Raw genomic sequence first — 27,957 nt, 5'->3', positions numbered from 1 at the left:
TACTTTCATCACTTAAACATTCATTGAGTCCCTGCTGGGTAGCAGGGCCTGGCAGCAAAGGCACAGTCGTGGCCTTCAACAAGTTTATAATCTAGCTGAAGAATTAAGATATAACCAGAGATAAGCCATCTGGAGCATCAGTTTTGGGGAAAGCTTTCCCGTTTCCTCATCTGTATGATGGAGATAATGCTAATGTCGCCCTCATATTTAAGTGAAATGGAGCAAGCAAAGTTCCTAGCACAAAGAATAACTTCAAAAAACGACTAGATACCTAGTGCATGGTAATACACAGGCACAGGCACTGGCAGAATCATGGCATCTCAAAATCACTGGGCTGGAAGGAACCTTCACAAACAACCTGAACTCACCACCCACTTGGTACTTTAGCGTTTAGAACTCTAAAAATGTAATTACCTGCTTCCAGCAGAGTTTGCAGGCTGAGCTCAGACTGAGGCTCTCAGCAAGGGTCTCCCAGCGAACTACTTTAAGGGGGCCTAGAGGAAAGAGGAGGGTTTAAGCAAAGAGAAAAACAATAGGAAATGTAGAAGGTTGAGTGGACTTAAAGCACTCCAGGGGTGCAGAGCCTGGGCCTGAGCACAGAGAGCGCGAAGACAAGCTTGGAGAAACAGGTCAAGATCAGATGAGGTCACAAGTGACACAGTGGTGACACTGACCAGGTGAGACGTAGTAAATGTTTCTCCTAAAAAAGCAACGAAGGGCTAAAAAAACCAAAAAATGACATAAAAAAAACCAAGGGCTGCTACAAAGCATACACCCAACTTACATTATGAAGTTGGAGAACTTAATTCCTCAAATTAGAAGATCAGCATTCCAACTGCTTCACAGCATTCCCTGAGAACAATAGGCAAATACATGCTCTAGATCTATGAAAGTGAAGGTTTTTGCCAGAACAGAGAGTCAATTTTCCTCCCCGTGTCCACAGGTCCTCCTGTTCTCTAGGGCACCAGCATAGCCCAAGGAGACAAGAGCCCAGAGCAGCCAGATCTTCTCTTTGTTAAATCTGAATTTCTATAAGTGAAATCTCTAAAAAATTTAAGGACTGGCACAAATTTCTTAAAATACTGCGTAGGTCAAACCAAACCTGTCTGCAGGCAGCCTTCATCCAAGCCCACCAGTGTGAGAACTCTGCTGCAAGCCAGAGCCCGCAGGAGATCAAAGCAAGGACCAGGCAGGGCAGGGTGGCCTTGTACCAAAGGTTTATTTGGAAGATGTGTCTGGCAATGAGGTGCAGAATACAGGGAAGAGACCAACTGCAGGGTCTACGTCAGAGTTGATGGGGATGTAAACCAAGGCATTGGCGGAAGGAACGGAGAGTGATTCAGAAAACACTTGAAAGGCAAAAATGAAAGGCAAAAAAAAAAAACACTTGAAAGGAGGGGGGTCTCTAGGACACCACACGCAAACCTGACCCATTGTAAACTTTGATAATGAAGCTGAGACTTTAAGACCAGAAGGTAGCTCAGGCTTAAAATTGAGCTCTTTGACTTCCAAGAACCAGGGCAATCTTCACGGACTTGTAACCTGTAGTCACACACAGAACCCCAGGCTCCGAAACGCCCCACACCTGGTTTAACGCTCTGCTGTCATCATCAAGATTCCTAATAATGTAAACTTTGAACTTGTGTTTTGTAAATGAGGTCAAGATTCCTAATATTTTCAACTTTGAACTTGTGTTCTGTAAATGAGGTCTGATGGCACAGTGGACCGTGCATGTGAGCAGAGGAGATCTGTTTAATACGTGTGGCCACCATTCCTTGCTGCCCTATTCGTAATAGTGTTTGCAGGGCCCCATAAGCACAGAATTTCGGTGGACTCACGATGCATGGACTTCAATAAGACTCAAAGCGAGCTCAGGGCAAACGTGTTACAAATGCAACTGAGTAAGCAGGTGGGTGGGTGCTGACAGCAACAAGAGGCCATGCTTTCCATTCGATCCAGAACTTGCTGTACTTGTAGAAACAAGGCAGTGTCTTTCTAAGAAACACTAACAACCAAAGTATCCTTTCATATCCTCTCTTACTCCTATTACTCCCCGGTATAACCACTGACACTGAAGATGACGGCACAGAAGAAGGAAAGACAGAGCAACCCATGGTTCTTTTCCCTTTCAGTCCTTCCTTCTATAAGCCAAAGATTGATAGACTGTGCAAATGGAGACGTGAAGTAGGGATAGTCAGTTTTGTGCAGTGTTTCCTCTGTTCTGGTAGGAAGAATATACAAACGCATTTACAAACTACAAAATACTACAAAGCGTGTGACTTCAGTAATTCTGCATACGTGTTAAACACTCTTATATTTGCATTTAATACTGGCATTGCATAATATAAAGATGAACAATGAAATTCATGTTGATAGTTTTTAATTTTCCTTCACTTAGAATGACATTAAATAGCAAATAAACACCATGATGAGTAAAGAGAGAGACTATGGGAGAAAAGGAAAAGCTTTTTATGTTAGTACCTTTAACAGCACTTTTTCCTGCTTTTTGAACAAGAGGACACACATTTTCATCTTACACTGGGCTCCACTAATTATGTAGCTGGTCCCACTGAGAACCCCCGAACTCAAGAACATTATGCCCATCTAAATATGCTGCCCACGCTTGGATACGTTTTTACTGACATCATTCAAAGCAACCCCCAAAGGACCCACCTATGGATTGATGGGAGGGCTGCTGATTTTTAGTACCACACTCTTAATTATTAGATTGCTTCAGTCCTTTTCTCATCCCACTCATGTCATTGCAACAACAAATCTGCTGAAATACCGCAAGCCAATGTCTTTCGGCCAAAGATCTTTCTAGAAATAATCAGTTAAACTGAAGATTAAAGACCTTACCAGGAGCAGCATGTAATGCAGAGGTCTCTCTGCTGGACAACTCCCCCTTATAGAGTATTCCCTGGTGCTCTGGTGGTTCAGTGTTAACGAAACCCAGGCTGCTTCCCATCACTCAGGATGCTCAGGTTTCCCCTGAGAAGCTGTTCTGCGAACCATTCAGTGTGGTGTCTAAAAATTCCTCCTTCAAATACAGTCAAGTTTTCCTTTGTCTCATTTCATTCTCTTCTTCTTTTCTGTGTCACTACTTTCCACTTCAATAAATTAATTTGCTGCCTGGAGACACATCCTGGCAAATGTGTCAGTTTGCATTGTTTAGATGAGAGACTTCTGTCATTCCTTCAAATTTTTCCTCTGTCCCAATAATCTTGGAGAGCCAGGCTCTCAGGAGCCTGAGTTACTTGTCTATGAATTTCCTCCCACTGTCTCCTATTAGACTGAAGGAAAAAAAAAAAAAAAATGCAGACTGCCTGGGGTGAACTCACTCAGCTCTTGTCTCTTCCAATCACATTTTTTCCCCAATTTCCCCCATCCTTTCTTCCATTCCATCTGAAGGAGCATTCTTACAGATTTCAAAGCTAACCCACACTCTCCACCTAATTTCGATCTATCCCTCTCCTTCTCCCCTCTTGTTTGCTGCTTTCACATCACCCTCTCTGCCTGGACCTTCCTCAAACCCATGCTGTCAGAGCACGCATCTCCTTGTTCAACTCCTTGAAAGGCTGGGCTAACGGGACAGCCTGAGGTTCATCACGTCCCATGTATTCCTCAATCTTCTGCATTCTGGATTCCACGTCTACTGTGCTGAAACTGCTCTCCCAGCTCACGAATGGCCAAGACGGCTGGACCGGGGGCCGTTTCGCAGACCCGTCCTTGTAATGGGCCTGCGGCACTGGATGGCGTGGACGGTCCACTTGTGTTGGGTGTGCTTCATTCCCTTGCCACCATCAACCTCCACCTCTCTGGGCATTCCTGCTCTATCACCTTTAATAACTTTTCTTTGGCCTGACCATGTCCAAATGTCAAGAGTTCCCTGAAGGTTGTGTACTTGCTTCTTTTTTTATTCTGCGTCCTCTTGTTTGGCAAGTTCACCTACTCTCGCTCTTTAGGGAGCAGCCCTATGGAGAGGGTCCATCACTCGAGGGACTCAACTCCAAACCTAAAATTTCTAAATTCTTGCTTAACATCCTCATGTGAATAAAACCAACTAACAATTCTTCATAGCTTTTCACATGCCATGTACAAGTGGTTGAGGATGCTGACCCTGGAGACTGGACCTATCTGCATTTAAATCCTGAGCCCAGTGACTTCCCTGGTGGCGCAGTGGTTAAGAATCCGTCTGTCAATGCAGGGGACATGGCCTGGGAAGATCCCACGTGCCGCGGAGCAACTAAGCCCGTGAGCCACAAATACTGAGCCCACATGCCACAACTACTGAAGCCCGCGTGCCTAGAGGCCGTGCTCCGCAACAAGAGAAGCCACCGCAATGAGAAGCCCGCGCACCGCGACGAAGAGTAGCCTCCGCTCAACACATCTAGAGAAATCCTGCGCGCAGCAACGAAGACCCAACACAGCCAAAAATGAATAAATAAATTTATAAAATAAATAAATAGATAAATAAATAAATCCTGAGTCCAACACACACACTTGTGTGGCCTTGGGAAATTCACTTAGCCTCTCTGTGTCTCAGATTTCTCATCTTGAATAAGAACAGTACCTTTTCTCAGGGCTGATGTTGGGATTAAATCTAAGTTAAAATATGTATGACACACAGAACAGTGCTTGGTACATACCAAGTGCTATGTAAGCATTAGCTATGATTATTGTTGTGGTGGTTATTCTCCTAAAAACCCAATGAGACAGGTTCTATGATTTTACCTGTTTACACAATGAGAAAAGGAAGGTAGGTTATTGTGGGTCACGATGGAATCTCAAACTCCAGATGATCAAATCTTAATTCACCATATTTCCCATTAAAATTTAACTTTTGCTGTGTGCCTTTCTTCAGGCTGTTCTATCCCTCCCCCTTCCCCTTACCCCTCCTAATACCCCTCCTAACATTCAACATACTATTCCAAGAGTCATTTTTATAAAGTAATAGTTCTCAGATCCCTCCCCAACTTACACACTAAAAAAGTCTCATTTTAAAGCATTCTGTCACTCTTTTTAAACCCTCTGAGATCCGGCTATCGTATAGCTTACCTCTCTTAACAATGCTGATCTTTCCATCTTATTTTTCTCTAAAACTAACCTAATTATATTCTACATTTTGCTCCAAGTCCAAGCATGCTCATTCCCCGCCACTGCCTCCTCAAAAATTCCTACTCATCCTTCAAGGCCCATTCAAATCCTACCGCCTCTAGTGGGATGCCCCTAAACCCAATCCTTTGCTCAAGTTCACAGCCCAATATGCTCTCTCACAGCACAATCTTCCACCACCTACCTTCAAGAGGCCCAACAAATTGATTTTTTAAACTTTAATACTTTTTACATTTCAAGAGTAATGCATGGGGCTTCCCTGGTGGCGCAGTGGTTGAGAATCTGCCTGCTAATGCAGGGGACACGGGTTCGAGCCCTGGTCTGGGAAGATCCCACATGCCGTGGCGCAACTAGGCCCGTGAGCCGCAATTACTGAGCCTGCGTGTCTGGAGCCTGTGCTCCGCAACAAGAGAGGCCGCGATAGTGAGAGGCCCGCGCACCGCGATGAAGAGTGGTCCCCACTTGCCACAACTAGAGAAAGCCCTCGCACAGAAACGAAGACCCAACACAGCAAAAATAAATTAATTGATTAATAAACTCCTACCCCCACCATCTAAAAAAAAAAAAAAAGAGTACTGCATGAGTGTTGTCAAATAAACATTAATATGCTATAAAAAAAATTAAAGGTCCCTCAACTTCTCTGCCATCTTCATCCCATCCTCCACAAACCACCCCATTTAGCAACTTTTCTCCTGCATTGACAAATATAACTTACACATGTATGCTTGGTGGCTTTTTTCTTAAAATACATATCACAGACATCTGTTTAAGTCAGTATATTTTTCCCCAATTTTTTAACAGCTAAATAGTTTTCTAAATCTGTTTTTTACTATGGTTATGTGTAAGGAGGGTCACCCCATTTCTGCCCCCATCTCCTGTGTATGCATATTCTTAAGGATGAAGACCATGTTTTATTTGTCCTTATATCTCCAAGAGGACCTTGTACCAAGGCCAAGAATTGCTTAACAAATGTTCAATGAAAGAGTAAAAATATCCGTCATCAATCCAGTGTTCACTTTGTGCCAGGACAGCAGCTGTTGATGCTTTACATATATTGTATGTAATCCTCATTACCCACCCAATTATTCCCATTTCACAGAAGACAAAATCACACAGCTCCTAAGGACAGGAGATTCTAATGTATAATACATTTGTCTGACTCGGGAGCCCACCCCCTTCACCTCTATGCTTACAGGTAATAAAACTGTCATAAGAATACCCTTTGCTTTTTCAACCAAAGTTGGAGAACAGAAAAGCTCCAAGTATTCTGGTGTAGGCAGGAAGAGATGGGTGTTGTTTTGGAATGAATGTTAAGTAGATGGAGGCAAGTGGTTGCAGCCATAAAGCTAATCTACCATTCAGCCATTCAATCTATGTTTACTGAGAACCTACTAGAAGTTGAATTACTTGCCTCCCCTTCTTAAGGCTCCTCACTACACTCTCCTTCAATAATAGGTGCCACCATTTGTTGAAAATCTATGTACCAAATTTGTCATTATTATTTCTATTAATAATTTCTAATACTGACAAAAATTCTATGAGACAAACATCAGTACCACATCTTACAGCGAGGAAAACTGACACCCGAAGAAGTTAAATTTCTTGCCAAGATTAGACTGTAATGAATAGCCAAGCCAAGATTCAACTTGAGGGTCTGTAGGGCTCCAAAGTCCGAACCCTTTTTTTGTCATCCAGGATGCTGCCTTTTAATTCTGAGAGAAAAAGATGAACTATGACTTCTTTAACATTTAAACTGTCAGGATCACATTTGGCTTCAAGTAACAGACCCCAACTTCTGTGGTGGAACCAAATGGAGACTTATTTTTCTCAAAATAAATCAAGAGGTGGGCAGACCAGGTCTGGTACAGCCGTTCCAGAAGGCCATCAGATTCCCAACCTGCTTACCCCTCAAGCTTCTCATCTTTGGTCACAAGATGGCTTTTCCGCTTAGAAAACAGCATCCCTGCTCCTGGGAGAAAGGAGGAGAAGTACAAAGAGCAACAGCCTCACCGGCGAGCTCACAGAGGCCGTCCCCTTAAAAGAGTGTGTGGGAGAGGCCCTCCCAGTTACTTGCATCTCACTGGCCAGGACTATATCACTTAGACACCACCCAGCTGCAAGGGAGTCTGGGAAATCAAAGTTTTTTTTTTTTTTTTTTTTTTTTTTAACTATCATGGTGAAAGGGTAAGCTGGGACAAAGTGAGAGAGTGGCATGGACATATATACACTACCAAACGTAAAATAGCTAGCTAGTGGGAAGCAGCCGCATAGCACAGGGAGATCAGCTCAGTGCTTTGTGACCACCTAGAGGGGTGAGATAGGGAGGGTGGGAGGGAGGGAGACACAAGAGGGAAGAGATATGGGAACATATGTATGTGTATAGCTGATTCACTGTGTTATACAGCAGAAACTAACACACCATTGTAAAGCAATTATACTCCAATAAAGATGTTAAAAAAATAAAAAAATAAAAATAAAATAAAATGAAATGGTTCAGCTGTAGGGAAAAGGTGGGCAGGATGGATATGACTGGGCATCTATCTGTGTCTGCTCCACAGGGTAATGTAGAATGTAAGTCACCCTAGAGAATCAAGGTACCCTGAGAAGAAAGCAATAGAAGAACCTTAAATCTGTGTTTAAAAGCCCTCTTGGGTGTGCAAAGTCACCCACTGATGGGGGTGGAGGCTGGAAGAATGTGAAAGTTTTACAGAAGCATCCAAGCAGCTGATGCAGAGGAAAAACACCAAGACCCAGGTGACTTCACACAAACCGTCTTGGCAGACTCGCAGGTTCAATCAGTGTTTCCTCTAAGTCGTCACTGTTTCCCTTCCTCCAACTCACTCACTTGCCAGAGTTATGTTAGATGAGAACCTACAGGCTCATCTGACTCTTCCATCATTCATAAGAAAAAGTAGAGCGAGTTCAAATTCCAATTCAAGCAAAATAAAATCCTTGATCATGTGTTGTTATGAGAAGCATTATCTTTAGAAAAAGATAATGGTTGCAGGGATATTATTTATGCAACTGCAGCCACACTATCAAGTTAAGTAGACCACAGAGTTTTAGCCTGTTTTCATTTTCTTTCAAATAAAGTAAGTTCAATAAACTTTCCTCATAAAAACCTCATACAGTTCTGTGATGGCGAGATTATATTTGTGAAAAGTACTATATATGGAGAGAAGGGTGACAGAAAGCCAGCAAAAGGACTTCTGTGAGCTATATCCTAGGCTCACAGGAAATACAAGATGACATAGCCATATTCAATGATACGGCTCACAGTTACATTCATAGAATGGAAGAGGTAAAACAGTTTCCGATGGGCCCACCTACTTCTTCCCAAGAACTACCTTGCTTGCCTAAAGAATTTGGCCACTTACTTATGAATGGACTTGCCACTGAAAACAGCATCTTTAGTCTCTCTCTCACCAGGTAAAATTAAGTTTTCCCTTGTTAACCAACACACAACACGAGGAATCAGCACACCTACTTCCTTGAACTTGCATCTGTTGGGTTTTTTTTTTTTTTTTTTGACAAATGCTTAATTTCTCTAAGTTAAAGGAGAGGTGAAAATACCTAGCCTTACTCTGGAGTTCAAAGGGTGTCCATAAAATCTGTGGCCAGCCCCAAAAGTTATGGTACTTTATCTTCTTCCTCCACGGTCCACGTTTGAGGCATGAGCCTTTACCAGAATGACTGATAGTCAATGCAATCTGAGTTTGTACAATTCCTTCAGTCATGGGCATTTTTAGGTGCACATCTACACAGAAACCACTCCACGATCTTTCTATTCTGAAGTCATTACATTTGCCAACAAAAACAGGATGTGAATGTGGGCCAGTCAAAATGTGAGTCACACCAAGTTCTGGGGAGACACGCAACCAAAGTTCAGTAACAAACTGAAACAACACACCCACCTGGATCACTCAGAGTCCAAACCCACATTTCAGAAACAGAAGCTCTTCAAGGAGTACAGGCTGGTAGAGGTTTCACTCAAACCCTCCTCTCCTTCAAAAACTGCCTAACAAGTGTGCAAACTTAAAACTCCTGGCAGGGCCCGCTTTTCCATCTAAAATCCAGTTGTTTGGTGGTTTAGATCCTTAAAAGTGGGAAAAAGTATTGAAGGGAAAGAAACCCTCACCACTTGGCTTTTTGAAACATTATCAACCAATGCCAAACTGGCATCAATAATTACTATATTTAAAATAAAGAGCATAAAAGAAATAGAAGAGTCTTGGTATTTTCTAGGGTGGGTTAGTTCAGTTTTGGTTTTTTAATCCATTAGCTCCATTTAATAAAGTATCGGTCTCTATGGTGGTGATATATGTGACAAAAGCTGTAGGCTTTTGGCTAGGAAAATGCTTCTGAAATGCACTGCTCTGAATTTGAGAAACAAAGGCCATAACACACTACAGATGCAAAGAACTGCACAAGCCCAGAGTGGTCTTTGGATAGTGTCGATTTGGGGTCAGTTTGATGACTGATTTAATTGTGAAATTATCAACCTTTAGGTGAAGGGAAATGCTGGCCAGAGGACAAACACTTTGTTCCCTCTGTCCCCAAACAACACCCAGTGTCACTAACCTTAACAGCTTCGACTCTCATACTTAAACCCATCTGTTCCACCATGGTTAAAAAACAATAATAAAATCATGGCTCCCTGCAAGATTTCACAGTTGGCTGCTCAACTGGGATTTTTTTTCTTAATTTGAAAACTAATATGACTTTCTAGGGAAATCTCTGGGAATAAAGAAGTCATCACTGTGCATTGTCTCTTGCCTATGTTTTCGCCTTGAAGGAATGTTTCTTTAATAAAGAATCAAGACACAGACCCAAATGTGAATAGATATTCATACATTTCATTCACTCATTCATTCATTGTTTTGAACAGGTAATTCAAACCAGGTCAGAAACATGTAATAGAAGACAGAATGATGAATGAGGTCTTCTTTGAGTTAACAGTTGGAAAAATGTGCTATTTGGGATATACATATTTTTTAAAATGGGAGCTGAAAACCTCAAAAAGTTACTTTTAATGTAACAAATTACCAACATAATCTAAATTAACTATAAAAATACAAATATTTCATGAATATGAGCAACAGGTTTTAAACAGAAGTCAGCTAGTCAGTAACTAAGGGGAAAAAAATGACCTTGTTCTGACTTACCTCATGCTGGCACAGTGAGTGACAAAAAGACTACATAAACAGTTAATGAACTCTCTCTCACTGAACTGGTTTCCAAAAAATGTCTACAATGCCCTTGAAATTAGGCACTATTGATCTGCAACAACAGTGTGCCCTGAATTTCAAGCCAACATCCGCCCACCAAGGCCAGATTATCCTTTTTTTTTTTTAAAGTAGCTATCGTAACTATGATAGTTGCTGGTCAAAGAATTTAACCAAAACCTGACCTTACCTTTCTCAATCACTCAAAAGTCTTTCAAGTTTTGTCCTTTAAAAGCACCGTGTTTTACTATACCACATCTGCCTCCTACACACAGATGGAGAAAGAGAAATATTGGTTAAAACTAAGTATGTAAAATTACTGTTACTCCACAAACTGTGAATGCAATTTAAAGCTTTGATATATTCAAGTCCCTAAGCCAGGACTCGTTTCTTGGAAGGAAGTATAAATCTGAATTTGGCACATCAGGATAACATCCTAAAGATACTACTTGACTAATTTTTACAGCTTTGTCTTTGGGTATCACAAACAGCAGCCTGAATGCTCCATCAGCCAAGGCTCCAGTGAGCTCACACCAGCCCACAGGAATCCTACCTCACCTCCGGCTCTTTCCTGCTGAAAACGTACATTGGAAAATACCGTATGTTTTATGTACTTCCTACAGAACCTAAACAGAAAAGACTTGGTCACCATTATTTCAGTGACATTAGGCAACTTCTGTTTCTTAGTCCAAAACACAAACCAAAATTAAAATGTTCTGACCTTTCCAGTCAAGCATGCCTTGCCTTTGCAAAAAGCCTACTCTTAATCCACACTGTGCTAATTAAATTTTTCAAGAGCAATACAGATCCAGGTGTTTTATAAACAACAGCAAACAAAACACTTCTTTTTTTGCCCCGACACCTAAATGTCATCTGGCTAGAAAGAGGGAGAACCCCATCGACAAAGTCCTGTATCTCCACACTTCCCGACTTGGGTTTATTAGATGCAGTGATGTGGCTTCTTTCTTTCCTCCTCTCCCGGAAATGCCCTTACATACAGGCACCTGGGATGCAGCTTTTGACTCACAAAGAAGTCCACGCCCGTTTCCTGCCGACCTGGCAAGAGAAGCATCCTCACTGCTGAAGCACTCTGGTGAAAGAAAAGGGAAACTTGACTCAGAAGCCTCAGCCCAGACACTTTCCTTCTCCAAAAGAAAGAGCCTTCAGCACTGAGAAAGGAGGGTTCTGAGTAAGCTTATGACTCCATAATTTTTTCCCCAGAAAGTTAATCCTACCCAGTTAGTGACCCAGGCACACAAAATCCCTAAACAAGAAACAGAAAGGATTTGAAACAGGAAATAAACACAAAATCAGAATTCTATACTTCCACTTATCAAAATACCCTTTTGCTCCCGACAGGCAATTGCTTCCCCTAAATACCAAACTGGGGCACTAAATCAAGTTCTATTCCTGTCTGCACTTCTTATTGAAAGGATTTGTTTTGGTCCCACATGTTGAAAAATTCATGTTCCTCTAATTAAGAGTTTGTATGCCACGCCTTCTGCCACATTTCCCTGTTAAAACTCGCTTCTCCAAAAAAGATCCATGAAAACAACTACCAGCCCTCATCCTTCTCTCAAACAGCCCCAGAAAACAGATCTGAAGATTCTCAGCAGCCTTCCTAAACCCTCCAGAACACAAAGTTGGCAACCAAAGGAATTCTCCGTTAAAATATGAGTGAAAAAGAGCTGGCGTTGAAATGTGCCCCCAAGAGACCGGTTTTCCCACAAGCTCATAATGAATACACCCCATGTGAATTTCTCACATCCTGACTGGACTGTATAAAAGGAATTTTTATGTTCCTATATAAGAATATATAAGAATAACAATGACAGACTTTCATTTAAATCAACATGGCCACAGGGGAGCTAAAAAAAATACAAAACTTTTGTTCTCTCTCCAAGAGCATAATTTGAGTCGATATTCCATAAACTTTTTGTGACATTTTAAAATAACACCCCCCCCCACACACACACACACACCACGTCTCTGGGGGTCTCAAGTACTGCTAGGAGACTGGGGTGTGGAGGGTTTAAGTACCCAGACAAGATCTTACAGGTCCTATCCTGGAGGTATTTTTCACACATAAGCTAGGTGGGAGCCCCAGGAGTTAAGCCCTTACCCACCCCCAAAAAAGTACCCGTTCCCACTGGGAAGCCGGAGGGAGCTGGAAAAGGAAATCGAGCGGCGAGAAGGAGGTGCGGCTGCAACCACACAACGGTGCCACTGCCCTCCGGTCCCAGAGACGAGCCGAACTCCCTTACCTGCCTGAGCGAAGAGAACCGCCGGCACGACTTGCAAAAGTTCTGCTTCACCTTCGCCCGGAGTTCAAAGCGCCGGCACTCTGCCCCCGCCACAGGCTGGCTACCCCGAGTCCTCGCCCGCCCCGCTCCCGCCTTCCCCACCCTCTCGGCCCTACACCATGTCAGGAATCCGGGAAGGCACCGAGCTGGGAGCTGACATCACTCCCAGTCCCAGGTACCTCCCCTCCCTCGCGCCCTCCCTCCTCCCCGCAGCAGGAATGAGCCAAAGAGAGTGCGCGGGGGGGGCGTCGGCGCGCCTCGCCTCGCGCTGATTGGGCCCGCGGACTGTCACTCAGAGGAGCCCACTAATTTTACACATTCCTCGCGGAGCCCGGCGAGGGCTGGAAGTGGGTGTTGATGGAAAAAAAATACTGCCTTTCCTGCTCTCTCTAAGGGAAGGAGAATAATGGTACGGGCAGATCCTTGCGGGTCCTGTTTTAAACTTCTCTTGGCGCATTTACCATATCCCAGGTCAGAAACGAAACTAACCGACCCAAGCCCCCTTTTGAAGGAAAAACAATCGCCTCTGTGTCACGGGCAGGTCCGAATCCGGCGGCGCGTGGAGCAGAAAATGGCTAGCTTGAAGTCAGGCAAATAAAAGAAACCGCCAGCGTGCTCTGCTACCCTTTTATCTTGGGACTGCTGGGCGTTCCCTTAGAAGGGAAATTTAGAACTTCAAAAGCACCTCGGGAAGATATGGAGGAGAATCCTCTGGATCGTTAACCAGGGGCGTTATCGACCGTGTGGTTGCTTTTGCTTTTAGCGACGAAAATCACAGCACGCGAGCTTCCAGGCAAATAAAATTGAACCTCCGAAGTAAGAAAAATAACTGTTTACCTTTCTAAAGACCCTAAGTCTGCTGTTTTCATGCACAACTGAAAAGGGGGGAAAATCTCACAATTGAGTTCAACAAGCCACATGAGAATAATTACTGTTGAATGAAACCAATTGCAGTGGCTGAGCTATCAATTAAGAATTAACTAACGTTTAACCCTGGCGTATATCAGGCAGTGTAATACCCCTGGCTAACAGAACAGAAAGATTCTCGAGAAATGGGTCTTTCAATTTGCCTAATAACTACTCCAAGGCAGGGCTGAATGGTGAAAAGTGGCCCTCTTTATATGAGATATAGATATATTATCTGTCATCTTTTGGAATTACAATGACCTAACCATCGACTTTCTGTTGGTTTTTATTGTTTGTTTTCTGATGGATGACAACATGTCATACATTTCACCATTCTGCCGAAGATTGTAGAAGGGAGGTACAGAGTCCACCACTGTCTCATTTAATCCCCATAACCATCCGGTAAGGTGAACGTCATTAGCCCCATTTTAACATAAAGGAATCAAAGGCTCAGCCAGGTTACATAAGGAAATGACTCCAGAACGCCCAGAACTCCAGTTGAAACCAAAGTTCATTTGATTCCGAAGCTATTGCTTCTCTTTGAAGTAGGGCTTGACCACAATCTACACACACTCAAACACTGTAATGCTAAAAATAATCCACAGACCCAGGCCAGTGCTCTCACAGACCAACTTCTACACTATTACCATCGTGCTGTTTGTCAAACCTACACTCTTCCAAGCTCCTAACATATTTCTGAATCCATTTCTCCCCCGCACTCTTTCTGTGCACCACTTCCAAATGAACTTGCTAAAACAGTTTGGTTTTGCTATCAACATCTTCCTCTAAATCAGGCCCCCCCTTTCCCTGCAATTCTTAGCTGGCCATTTAAAACTCTCCCTGATCTGGCCTCTATGTACTTTTCCCACCTTATCTCCCACTTCACCCCTGGGAAACATTCCACTACAAACTGGTCTACTTTCATCTCACCTTCTGGCCTACCTGGAATCCTCACTCTCTTCTGTGTGTGAGAGCTCTGTGGGGTGTTTTGTTTTGTTTTTGAGAACTTTTAAGATCTACTCTCTTAGCAGCTTTCAAAGACGTAATACAGTATTATTAACTATAGTCACCATGTTGTACATTACATCCCTATGACTTACTTATTTTATAACTGGAAGTTTGTTCCTTTTGACCCCCTTTTTCTGTGTGTTAAGTCCCGCCCTTCTCTCAAAGCCTAACGTCCTTGTCCTTGCTGTGCCCTACAGAGGACAGAAAAAGTGGTCCATTGTCCAGTTCTGCAACTTACTTGCTGTGTATCTTTGACCAAGTAATTAAAATATCCATCAGAAACCTAATCACCTCCTTTATAAAATGGGGCTGATAAGACTCAGATCAAAGGTTATTGTAAGCCTTATTGTACAGATGTGTAAACATATGGTTATATATGTCTAGTTATATATATTTCCTATCTTCTCAAACTCTGAAGAGGATGCTGCATGCCTAATACCTCTTTGTATTCCTTACACTCAATTCAAGGAAAACACTCAATAAAAATATAGGATGGAAAATACATCAGCAGATCATCTCTAACCACCCTCCATTCCTTAAATGCACCCAAACCCCAAACGATCTCATAGCCAGAAACCATAACTACTTAACTATCTCCTCTCTCTCTCTCTCAATGCTTTGCCCACAGTCCTGTCTTCCTGCCCTCCCACCATTCATGCAACAACCCTTAACCCCCTCAGGTATCTCCTCTCTCTCTCTCTCTCAATGCTTTGCCCACAGTCCTTCTGTCTTCCTGCCCTCCCACCATTCATGCAACAACCCTTAACCCCCTCAGGTATTTTTTGCACCGACCACTTAACCTGCCTCTTAGCCACTCACCCCTCCTCCCTCAGTCAGGGACCCACTTGTCTGTCATGCCTGTTGCCTGCCTTGCTCTCCCAAATGCCTTCCAACAGTCGCCGGGTGGCTACCAGTCATTCTCCCAGCCCCAGTCATAGGAAGCCTGCCAGGGTTCACATTCTACCACCAGCAGCAGGAGATGGGGGAGGGAATGTCCCACCCCCAAAAGGATGGCAGGATAGAATAACAGGAAGTGGCCTCCCATCCCCTCTGCAGCTGGAGTGATGACAGCTGCCATCCAAGTCCAGAAAACAAAAGACTCAAGAGGAAAACTGAAAACAGGCCGAGGCTGGGGCAGTAGCGTTCAGACCAGGGGTTCCAGAGTAGGTGAGGAAGGAACCAGTGGGTCAGATTTCAGCCTCCTTCTCCCCTCTCTTCTTCCCCTTCCCCTTAGTCAGAGTTACAGCTCTTATATGTTCTACATTTAGGCTTCACCGTAATGCTTCATTTTACAAACAGATCTAACACTTCAATGAATAGATTGAAACCAGTGGTCTCTGGGTATCTTGGGGAAACCCCAAAGAATCAGGACATTGCAGGAAGCAAATTAGGATGCCTGATGAGCAGGTACCCAGCGTCTACCCACTAACCTGGATCTTAGCTGATTTAATGGAAAAGTCCATTTACAACTCCTGTGGTTTTAACACTGAGTAACTCTGAAGGTCTAGATACCTATTTTCTGCCTAGTTATTCCTATGATCAGCCTGACCTGCAGTACCTATGAGTTTTGCCAGATAATATCACTATGGGGTAGAGGGAGGGAAGAGGACAGCGTGAAAGCAGGAAAAAACCTGCAGAGAATAACAACAGTAGAACTTGAAAGGGACCCTAAAGGTCATCTGATGTAACGACCTACAGTGGTCCTGACAAGTACCCTTCTAGCCCCTGCCTGAATTTACCTGGCAACAAGGGGCACACGAGCTGGGAGAACATCCCACCACTGAAATTCTTTCTCCTGGGAACCCATATCCTGCTTTTCTGACTAGTCCCCCAAAGACCTGTCTCGTGTCTCATTTAATCCTCACAACCATCCTGTAAGGTAAGTGTCATTAGCCCCATTTTAACATAAGGAATTAAAGGCTCAGCACGGTTACGTAAGTAAATTGCTGCAGAACACCCAGAACTGGGATGGGAACCAAGGTCTTTTTGACTGCAAGCCGTCTTTTCTTTATCTATCCAAAGCACTGATTGTTCACAATCTACTCTCTTTCAGTTCCGTGCTCTGGAGTAACAGAGAGCTGGCTTTTTTTTGTTCCTCTCACCTCCAAGCCTGTGCAGGCGCAAGGATACATCCTTTACTTTTTTTGCTTAGATGCAGATACCAGGAGAGGCTCACCCCTCTCATCAAGGTTATATCCTTTGCTGACTGGTCTTTATAGGCCTCCAGCTTCAGCTCTCCAAAGCACAGTCGTAATCACTCTTGACTACGTTCAAAACACTTGACCGTCTCCCCTTTACCGAGGAACAAAGCCCAAACTCCCCTCTGGCGTCCAAAGATCCTTATATCCCGGCCCTCAACCTACATTTCTGAACTTCTCGTCCACTCTGCTTCATACTTGCACACTCCACAAATGAATGACTTTGCACCCATATTCTCTAATAATGTTTCCTCAGTTAAGGAAGATTTTTGCCCATTTCTACTAAAATCTACCGCCCAGGGTTGCTTCAATGATCTGATGTCATAAGCAAGGGAACAGAGCACATTGCCTGACACATAATGAGTCATCAGTAAACCTATTTTCCTTTTTCTTATGACAGAAAACAATTGTACTCTTATTTTTAATATATGGCTTATGGCTCTCCCTGACTGTAAGCTCCTTATGGTCCTTGAGGGCAGGATGCCAATTTGTTTCATCTTTACATTCTTTATGGAATTTAGAGCCATGCGTTGCCCTATGGACATTCGATAAAAATTCACTGAATGGGGCTTCCCTGGTGGCGCAGTGGTTGAGAGTCCACCTGCTGATGCAGGGGACACGGGTTCGTGCCCCGGTCCGGGAGGATCCCACATGCCGCGGAGCGGCTGGGCCCGTGAGCCATGGCCGCTGAGCCTGCGCGTCCGGAGCCTGTGCTCCGCAACGGGAGAGGCCACGACAGTGAGAGGCCCGCGTAACGGGAAAAAAAAAAAAAAAAAATTTCACTGAAGGAATGAATGCTGCCTTTTGCTTAAGACTTCTAACCTGCTGTAGGCTGTGCCTTTAGAAATTCAGGAAGAACTCCACCAGCATGGTCTTAAAGGATCCGGGTGCCTCAGATTGTTCTCATTCTAGTCACATCAACAAACACAGGGCTGGTTGAACACATGGTATAAATTATGAACCCAAATTCAAATGAAACAAGCTTAGCTTCAGAATTCCTTCTAGAGGAAATTGCTGCTTATTCTGTCTGATTCTAAGCATGGCATGGGTGATAACCCAGATACCATTTTAATATCCTTTAGCTGAATACTGAGCAACTACTCAGCTATCACCACTGACATCATTTATGAACCCAATCCTCCTCCCCATTCCCTGCCTGCCCATGGAAACAGGTTAGAAATAGGCCCAATATCTCGTTCCAAGCAGTCTTATTTTATTTTATTTTTAATTTATTTAAAAATTTTTTTTGCGGTATGCGGGCCTCGCACTGTGGCCTCTCCCGCTGCGAAGCACAGGCTCCAGACGCGCAGGCTCAGCGGCCACGGCTCACGGGCCCAGCCGCTCCACGGAATGTAGGATCTTCCCGGACCGGGGCACGAACCCGTGTCCCCTGCGTCGGCAGGCCGACTCTCAACCACTGCGCCACCAGGGAAGCCCTAAGCAGTCTTATTTTAATCACTCTTTCCTTGCAACCCAGGCTGTGCTGGTTATTCTCTGGTTACCTGCCAGAGAAATCCAAACACCTAGTTACATTCAACTTCCCCATTTTATTATTCTGTTTATAAAAGGAAATTTTACAGCTAAAAATAGAAACTATCTCTTTTCCATGGTGTTTGATTAATGTTCAATTAATGACTCAAACAAATTAAATTCCTTTAAACAATTCATTCCCTTTACCAATACAGTTAATTCAATTTCTTAAAAGTGTGTCTGATTCCTATACTCTGAGGGAGGTCAAGAGGATAGAGAGCCCTTTCGACACGTAGCAGCAGTTCCTATTTTCCATTCCATGCAGGTGGTCTGCATAGCATTCTTTCCAAGCAGGCGGAGCATTTATGCAGGCTGTCAGGCCTCTCCCGAGGTGACAGGTCACTGCCATTTCTTCCTACCAACACGCAGACCTCTTTAGAGGTCTTTATACAGACCTCTTTATACAGACCTCTTCAGAGGTCGTGCGAACACGCTCAATCAACAACAGAGCATTACTCATAACCAGTAATTCCCACCTTGATTTTCACCTGCCACAATATTAAGTAAGGCTCACTTTTCAAATAATATATCATGGCTCACTACCATCAAGCTGTATCCAGGCTGACATTGTGGTACACCCCATTCTCTGGACCCCTGCCACCTACAACTCCCAGGCCTCCAACTGATCCATTAATTCCTACTCACTCACCTTTTCACCTGGACAATCATTAATTTACTGTTGCTTTATTCAGTCTCTCGTAATCCTTAACTAGAATTCTTCTACTTAACTAGAATTTACATTTTAAAATGGCATGTCAGACTTCACTCCAGAAACCTCTGTCTACAAGGACTAAGAATAACAGATGTAAGACGAGGATGGGACAACTGGTTTAAATAAATGTTTTCATTAAAGGAACTTTCTTGCAAGTTGAAACAAGTTACTGATAAACTGATCTTCAGGCTAGAGCATCTTATCACCCAAATTCTATAAAAAATGTGTTTCTCTGCTGCTTTCCCTTGTTCTTCCAGATTCTATCTCCAGACGAGCCTTTCCACTGATGAATGCTGATTGTGTAAGATCTGAATTGCCAGATAATTGGTATTGTGGTTTGTTAAACTAGCCAAGGTACTAAGGAAGCAAAGAGAAGATGTCACAACTATCACGTTTGTATGTCTGTCTTTTAAATGCTTTAAATCACTTCCCTCTTGTGTTACCTTGCATAATTCCCATTTGACCCTACATTGTTTGAATTCTGAACTAGATATAATGTAATAGCCATAGAAAAAGTACCTTTTACATTGCAAGATGCCATTTCTGAAAAAGATCATCACCCATTCTTGAATAAAAGGAAGTATAAGAAATACCACCTCTTCTTTGGTAAAATTAAATAAAGCACTTGATGTATTCTGAGTTATAAGACCTAGGATCACGTTACATTTTTGAGCTTCGGTTTTTCATCTATAAACAGGATGGCAATAATGCTAAAGAAAGAGTGCATTGGGGTGGAGCCATGACACCCTGGATGTTGCTACCCTCCTTCTGGCAGAGTCTAATATGGTTCCCTACACACAGGATTCTCAGTTAATATCCTGAGACCCTTGCCACCTTGAACAGTACAGATTGGACCATGGATGCCCTCCTGAATCAAAACAGTCCAGTATAAACTTGGCAGCAGCCTGGGGCAAACAAGCATAAGGACACTTCAGCAGAGCTCCACACTGAATTTTCCCTAAGTGGCCCTATCAAATCCTCTCTCAAGACATTGCATGTGAGACACATAGAAAACAGACGATAGAGCAGAGCAGAAAAACGCAAAGGGGCATACAGAATGAAGGCAAGAAACACAAGTTTCTTGAAGCATGAGTAAGTAGAAGCATGAGGTATAGAAAATGAGATCAGAAGAAAGTCAGTCACTCAAGGAAAACCTAAAACAGAAAGGGATGGATGCTGAAAGTCACATGTAAAAAAGGTGGTGAGAGAGTCATACATAGGAGAGGTAGTAATCAGAACCGTGAAGCAGTAGACACCATGAGGGTAATGGACAGTAGCTGCAGAAGTAATTAAAAATATAACAACAACAATAAAAATGATAATGATAATAGGACATACCAACTTCTGTGTGCATCCTATTTTAAGCGCTTTACGTGTATTAACTTCAACCCTGTGGGGCCTGTTTCCGTTTCACAGATGTGGAAACTAAGCCACAGAGAGTTTAAGTAACTTACCCAAGGTCACGTGGTAGAAAGTAGCATGACTCCACCCACTTTGGCCTCAGAGTCAGTGCTGAGAGAAAAGCTGAGTTACAAGGATGATAGACGCGTAGAGTTCCTGTTAAATCCTCAACCACGTGCAGCCTTGGTGGTCCAGTGATTGCCTGAATTTCCTTCATTCCCCAGGTACTCACACTAAATCTCCATCACCTGAAGTAACCTGAACACCCTTTTAACTCCTTACCACTTGAAAGAGCCTAACTAATACCGTGATTTCAAGTGAGGTAATAAATGAGAGAGCATTTTACCTTCCCTGAAATAAATGGGACAAAGTGAAGTGTTTTTATTCTGAAATGAGGTAAAAGTTCTGAAGACGTAGTCGGCTGGTCAAGATTGTCTCTAAATCGAGTTCCTTTCATACATCACTCTGGGCCAGGCTCTCTTTGTCTTGCTGGTATATTTTGCCACACACTGTGGGAATTTCAGAATGTATTTGTTTTCAATGTGTAATTACCATTACATATCAATTAAACATAATTATATTAATTACATGACCCTGTTCTACCTCATTCCTTCTCTAAGCAACTAGAATGAAGAGCCTATGATTATGGAGACGATGAATAAAAGCCAAAGGAAAAGGAGCTTGAATATTGTTTTATCTTTCTACCACCTCTCACAGCAGCAGCCAGATCTTTTAGGGTCTTAAAGGAGTTTAGATTTATTCTAATTATAATGAGAACAAAGTCAGGACATATCTTACTACCATATTCTTGTTTCACTAAAAACAAAACCTTCTCTCAGTCAACCCCAATTTGCTTTTATTGAATACATTTGTGAGAGTGACCACTGGTCCAAGGACAGGTGCTGCTTCCTTGGAGGATTCATTTACAAGAGTCTAAATTTTGCTACCAAAAGGGCAATCAGTGGGTATTATGAATCAGTGATTCCAGCATAATGTTCAGAAGAAAAGTGTTGGAGCCTAGATTCAACCCTGCCTTAGGAAAGGTTGTATTACCAAAAATTAAAATCTGTTGAAATATTTCAGAAGATTAAGAACTTTATGTCTTGTACCAAAGATTATTTCCATATGATATTATTGTTTGAAAAATTATTAGTGTTGGGCATTTTACTTTAATCCATTCAAACCACTGGCTTTCAGAAGGTAATAAATATGTCAAAGAAAATATTTCCCCCTTCCCAAATGCCACTCAAAATCCCCTGACTTTCTTTACCTGCTAATGAGAATTAAATTTATAAGGATCAGCTGTATTTGTCTTGTCCTATTTTAGACAGCAGGGTTGTGTTCAGTTGCCTTCTAAAGCTTTATTTATTTATAGAATAAAAGAGTCACATGTGTGGAAATAATAACACTTTTGTCAGAAAGTCAGGCAGCAGCACGGAAGCTCCAGGGGTCCATATGCCACTCTCAGGGGAGCGTACTTCCTCAGGAGCAGGGAAGAGAGAAGGAGGGGAAGAAAGAAATTTCATGCCTGCAACAGAGACCTTAAGCCCATAAATAGCAAATTATTAAATAAGCCGCACTGTTCACCCCAGCAGCGTCTCTCAGCTCTGAGATGTCTCTGTCCCCTCCTCCCCCACTGTCCCTCCCCAGCACACACATACACACTCTCCCCTCCCCCTAACTAATGGCTCATTGGCCATAAATAAAGAAAACAAACCATTCTTGTGATCCCGCGGCTCAACCCAGGCAAGACATTTAATGTGAAACTTTGAACACTTTTCTTGGTCACCCCTTCCTGTTCTCTGAGAGCTTAGTCCTAGAATCTGATCCAATCTTCTCAGCAAACCTAAAAGTAAGTGCAATTATGATCACTGCTTTCCAGACGGGGAAACTGAAATCTAGAATCAGAAGCGGCTTCGTGGGTGGGAAATATGTTCCATGGCACTTAGAGGGACCCTGCACTTGGTTTAATGTTCCATTGTTGCCGTCTTGAAAAACTTAATAATTTTTTAACGACGGGCCCCACATTTTCATTTTGCACTGGGCGCCACAAATTATGTAGTTTATCCGGCCTAGAAAGGTTAGGTAACTTTCCTAAGGCCCCTGTATTAGTTTGCTAGGGCTGCCATAACAAAGTTTCTGGGTGCCTTGGGCAGCAGAAATTTACTTTCTCACAATTTGGGGGGCTAGAAGTCTAAGATCAAGGTATTGGCAGGATTGGTTTCTTCTGAAGGCTCTCTTTTTGCCTTGTAGATGGCTGTCTTCTGTGTCTTCACATGGTCTTTGGGATTAGGGCCCACACTAAGGATCTCATTTTAACTTAATTACCTCTTTAAAGATCTTATCTCCAAATTCCCTCACATTCTGAGGTATGGTTAGGGCTTTGGCACGTGAACTGGGGAGGGAGCACACAATTCAGCCCATAACAACAGTTAGTAGAAGAACCACTAAGATTTGTTTCATTCACTTTGTTCTATTTGTCTTCACAAATACCTGTATAAATATTTATACTTGTGTAAATACGTAAGAGTGGCTCTTCTCACCACCAATAGGAAAAGCGGAGGCACAGGAAGATCAGTGCTTGCTATGCTGAAACCACATGGCAGTACAGGAACTATATTAGTATAATGATAGCACTGGGTTCAAACCTCAGCCCTCCTGGCACTGAATCTACTGCTGGGCCCGGACTGCTTTTTACAACCTGCACTCACAGACACCACTGCCAGAAAAGACGGTCCCTCTCTACAATTATAGGTTCTTGGACGGTCTGCCTTTGGTAGATTTCAAAATAGCCCAGTTGACTCCGATTCTAGCCAGGGGAAAAAAAAAATCATTACTCTTCGGCTCACAAGTTATATACAAAGGCACCTCTGTGGAGTGCATCCAGCATGCCGGGGAGTAGTATCTCATTCTTTTGCTGGCTCCAAGCTGTAAGCAGCGAGCAGTGAGAGGTGAGTTTGTTGAGATAACCAGGGAGTAAGGTAACCCATTTAAATGATAAAACAGGTTAGCCATTTCCAGTTTGGACATGGATAGTGTTTTAACGTGAACAGATCTGGAGTCTGGACGGGAGACCTGGGAGAATTATAATGCAGAATGGCAAGGAGGGGAGGCAGCAGATTTCTTCTTTCGAAGAAAAGGGTTCTTTGGTGACCGATGGTCAGGGAAAGCCTGTGTTGTGCTTTGCTTCGCAGGTACAATGGGGGGGCGGGGGTGGGTGGTGGTGGCAGATCAGAGACAGGGTATACTCTGGCCTTAGATACTAACATTGGACAAGTTACTTTACCTCTTCAGACCTCAGTTTCTTCCCTGCAATGTGATGCTTTAAAGTTCCATTCTATGTCTCAAATTCAGGAACTCTTGTTGGGGTGTGATGAGTGCTCTTTGTACAAATGAGAGCATGACATATAATTTTTTATTAAATTCAGTTTCCAGTTATTAAAATATGAAAAAATTCATGCATCAGTGGGGAAACCAGACAACATCTTAACCAACTGATGAACTTTATATGCCTCCAGATATGATGCTCTGAGAAGGATGCAACACCACTTAGGTAACATTCTGGCCTAAAATGCATAATCTGAATCTAACCATGAGGAAACATCAAACAAATACAAACTGAGGACATGATTTAAAATAATTGGCCTACTCTTAAAAAATGTCAGTGGCATGAAAACAAAGAAAAGTGAGAAAGCTGTCCAGATGAACAAATAAGACATGTAATGTCTGATCCTGGACTAGATCCTTCCTGGAAAAGAATTTCTAGAAAGGACAGTTGACAAGATAAGAATATGGGTAGTAGATTAAAGTAATGTGTCAATGTTAAGTTTCCTAAATTTTTTAACCATACTGTTATAAAAAAACAGTTCTGAAAGAGAACTTTTTTGTTCTTAGGGTATATACATTCAAATATTATAGAGTAAAAAAATGATATATGCAGACTTTCAAATGGTTCAGAAAATATAGAGAGAAAGAGAAATTAAGAAAGCAAATGGGGGCTTCCCTGGTGGCACAGTGGTTAAGAATCCACCCGCCAATGCAGGGGACACGGGTTCGAGCCCTTGTCTGGGAAGATCCCACATGCCATGGAGAAACTAAGCCCGTGCGCCACAACTACTGAGCCTGTGCTCTAGAGCCCGTGAGCCACAACTACTGAAGCCTGCGCGCCTAGAGCCCGTGCTCTACAACAAGAGAAGCCACCGCAATGAGAAGCCCGAGCACAGCAACGAAGAGTAGCCACCGCTCGCTGCAACTAGAGAAAGCCCACTCACGGCGACGAAGACCCAATGCAGCCAAAAATAATTAAAATAAAATAAATAAATAAATTTATTTTTAAAAAAAGAAAGCAAATGGTGGCAAAATGTTAAATATTGGTGATTCTGGGTAAAGGATATATGGGCATTACGCATTCTAGCAAATTTTCTATAAGTTTGAAATTATTTTCAAATGAAACCTTTTTAAAAAAGGTAATACATTCTCATTGCATAAAATTTTCTGAAGAAAAAAATCACTTGCTATCCCTCTACCCAGAGGTAACTGTTAACCTTTTGTGTATACTGGATTTCTGTTGAAGAAATTCACTGGTGACAGCTGGGCGGGGTAAGTGCTTGGTGTGCTCACAAGAACAAGGGAGAGGGGAGGGGGGCAGATCAGGACCAGTAATTGGTTTGTTGGGGCCTGGGATCTGGTCTGGCCAAGCATTTCCCAAGACGAAGTCCGCTGGGAGTTTCTCGGAAAGATTTTTTCCTCTGTTGTTTTCTTCTGTGGCACATTGTATCACGGGAAGATGTTGGAAGTAGCCATCTTGGGATTGAAAGGCGAAAGCCAAGAAAATATAAGATAAGGTGACTCAAAACACTTACATCAATGAGCTTAATTAACCACCCTAGCTGCAGATATTTCATCACATGAGGTAATAAATGTCCTTATTCTTAAAGCCAATATTATTTAGGTACACTATTGCAGACAAAAACCTCCCAACTGTTAAACCTCTACTATTAAATAAATAAATGCATCAATCACCTGTAGCAAAAGCTCTTCCAAATGAAAAGAAGTCATGGGACCAAATCTAAATTTGGGGCATGTGGCAAGTTCACCAGCCAGAAGCCAAAGGGAACACAGGCAGATTGAGACAGAGAGTGTGGGCTTCGTGCCCAGAAAGAAAGAAAAAGGGAGGTCCAGCCCTACTCTCTGGTGCAGAGTGGCCCTGAGTATCAGAAAAAATTATTGGACTTTAGACTTGCTTTGGCTTCCTGAAGGGGATTCAGTGTGGTGAGTAGACAGTGGAGGAAGCAGAAAAGTTTGTCGTCCCTGGAGTAGCTCAGTAACTGTGCCTCACAGACAGGCCGGGTGAAGAGCGGGCCATTGGCCATTCCAAGACTATGTCAACGACCTTTGCATCAGCGTGGCTCCTGGAAGTAGTGATCAGTGGTGGAGATGATGGCAGAGAGCAGCAACATGGCAGGTGGTATGTGAAAGCTTCAGCACTGGTGCAAGCTGTACTTGACACAACAAATGTTAATTCCTTGATTCACTGCTAAACATTTATTGAGCACTTGCTATCTTGTAAGGAATCTACTAGATGCTAAATATACAGGGCTTAACATGGCATTGTTCCTGCCCTTACAGAGCTTACAATCCAGTTTTGAGGGGCTGTGTGTCACATGAAAAGGATGCAGGTATTGTAGCCAGACAGGTCTAGATTCAAATCCTGACTCTACCATTTACCATGGGCCCGTAAACAAGTTACTTATCCTCTCTGTGCCTCAGTTACTCCCTGTATAAAAATGAGGGTAACAACAATACCTGACCTGTGAAGTAATTGTGAGGATTAAATAATAAAATGTATATGAAGTGCTTAAAATAGTACACGGAGCATAGGAACCATGCAGTAAACAACATAACTGCTATTATTACTGCTATTTTTATATTATTATATGTGTTGTTATATTATTAGTTACAATAATTGTTACTGTTGTTATTCATATTATTATTATTTACATTTGTGCTCTTGTACTAAAGAGGATGGAATTTTGCTGAAATTAATCTGCCCTAAAACGGAATGCAGCCTTTTCTGCCAAATCTCTGAAGGAGATTTGGGTTGGGTTCATGCTCTCATAAAGCTGTAGTCAGAGGGCACTCACTCCTCTCTTTTCCTCAACACCTTTCACAGAAGCACATGAAAGCTTGAGTATCAGAGACCATGAAGGTATCAGGAGCCACATTACTATTCTCCCCTCCAATCAGCCATAATCTCTCCTGGAGAGATTACCTCGATCTGAGAGGTAAGAATGCACCTTTCCAAATGTGAAGAAAACATCACTCACTTTTGGAAGGGATTTGTATGATTAAAAGTCCCCAAAAGCCAGGGGACTTTCAGAAAAGACTTTTCTCTTTCCCCCTAGTGCCTCACAGACCATATCTCAAGGAAGAAATCATGAAAATGAGAAACAAATCATTTCTGTATCCACACATAAGAACATTAACTGTGCAGTTCGGTCAGAATATCACATTTGGTATTGTTTTGAAAAGACCTGGATCTCATCAAATACAATCAGTAGGACATTTAGCCTTGGATGAGACTGCTTATTAGTCAAATGCTCTTCATTCAGTAAACTCACATGTCACAGTAGACGCTACTTCTTGTTCTTATTCTGGAAAGCAAAACAACCGCACAAACAACACAGGCATTCGGTAAAGCAGTAGTTAAATCACTAAAAGAACTCCCTTAACTTATGCACACCTAGCTTCATCCTCTACCTAGGCCCAAATTCCACTCAAGTACACTTAATTATGTACTTGATAACAGACCCATTAAAACTTTTATTTGCTGCCATTTAACTTCAAGATAGCAGCTACCCACAAATTAAACTTAAGATTTCTCTGGATTCACTTGCTAAAGAGAATGAAAATCACTCAATTTATTTTCTAAATCATATGTATAACACGGTTAAAAAAATCAAACTGAACTTTGAAAAGTAATGATCTCATCCACCCCTGCCCCCACCTCCTCAGTTCCCCTCCTCAGATCTGAATCTAAGAGGCTTGAACAATAAGAATATACATAGGACTGTAGATTGGGTTACTTCAGATGCCACCGAGCAACCAGGATGTTTCTCTTTCTCTCTCTCTCTCTCTCTCTGTGGTATCTCTTGGCCTTGACCTAATGGTTGCAAGCCCAAACTCGATTGTACATTTCCCTCGTGGTTGTAAGATGACCTCAAGAATTTCAAGCATCAAACCCGCACACAGTAAAGAAAAAAAAGAAAAGAAAAGAAAAGATCTTTTCTTCCTACTGTCTCTTTTTAAGATGAAATTTTCCCCAGAAACATTCCTTCCCCTCCCCCACCCCCAGTAGATAAACCTTTAAATCTCATTGGTCAAAATTGAATCACATGTTTACATCTAAACCAATCACTGGCAAGCCCATCAGGGGCCACTATGATTGCCTTAGGCCAATTAGGATGTGATCCAGAGTCACACAGGGCAAGAGTGGATACCTGAACAGTAAGAAGAGGAAGTGGGGAATGGTGACTGCATAGGCTCTGCTAGATTATTCT

General features: G+C 42.6%; 1 protein-coding gene across 13 annotated transcripts in view; it reads right to left on the bottom strand.

Annotated features, from left to right (window-relative positions):
- Window positions 1-12,744, bottom strand: part of PPFIBP1 (PPFIA binding protein 1) — a 189,179-nt gene extending 176,435 nt beyond the window's left edge. For 12 of the 13 annotated variants that reach the window (XM_028491124.2, XM_028491125.2, XM_028491130.2 and 9 more), the window contains exon 1: window positions 12,605-12,744. The gene's annotated coding sequence lies outside the window, so the exon portion shown is untranslated. Of the gene's footprint in view, window positions 1-414; window positions 495-12,604 lie in introns of all 13 variants that reach the window. The other variant, XM_055085533.1, reaches the window with a different exon arrangement.
- Window positions 12,745-27,957: the final 15,213 nt, after the last annotated feature.

This window comes from Physeter macrocephalus, chromosome 6 (genome assembly GCF_002837175.3).
Source record: "Physeter macrocephalus isolate SW-GA chromosome 6, ASM283717v5, whole genome shotgun sequence".
Classification (NCBI taxonomy): domain Eukaryota; kingdom Metazoa; phylum Chordata; class Mammalia; order Artiodactyla; family Physeteridae; genus Physeter; species Physeter macrocephalus.
The sequence above is the reverse complement of the archived record's forward strand: the minus strand, read 5'-3'. Positions and strand labels throughout refer to the sequence as shown.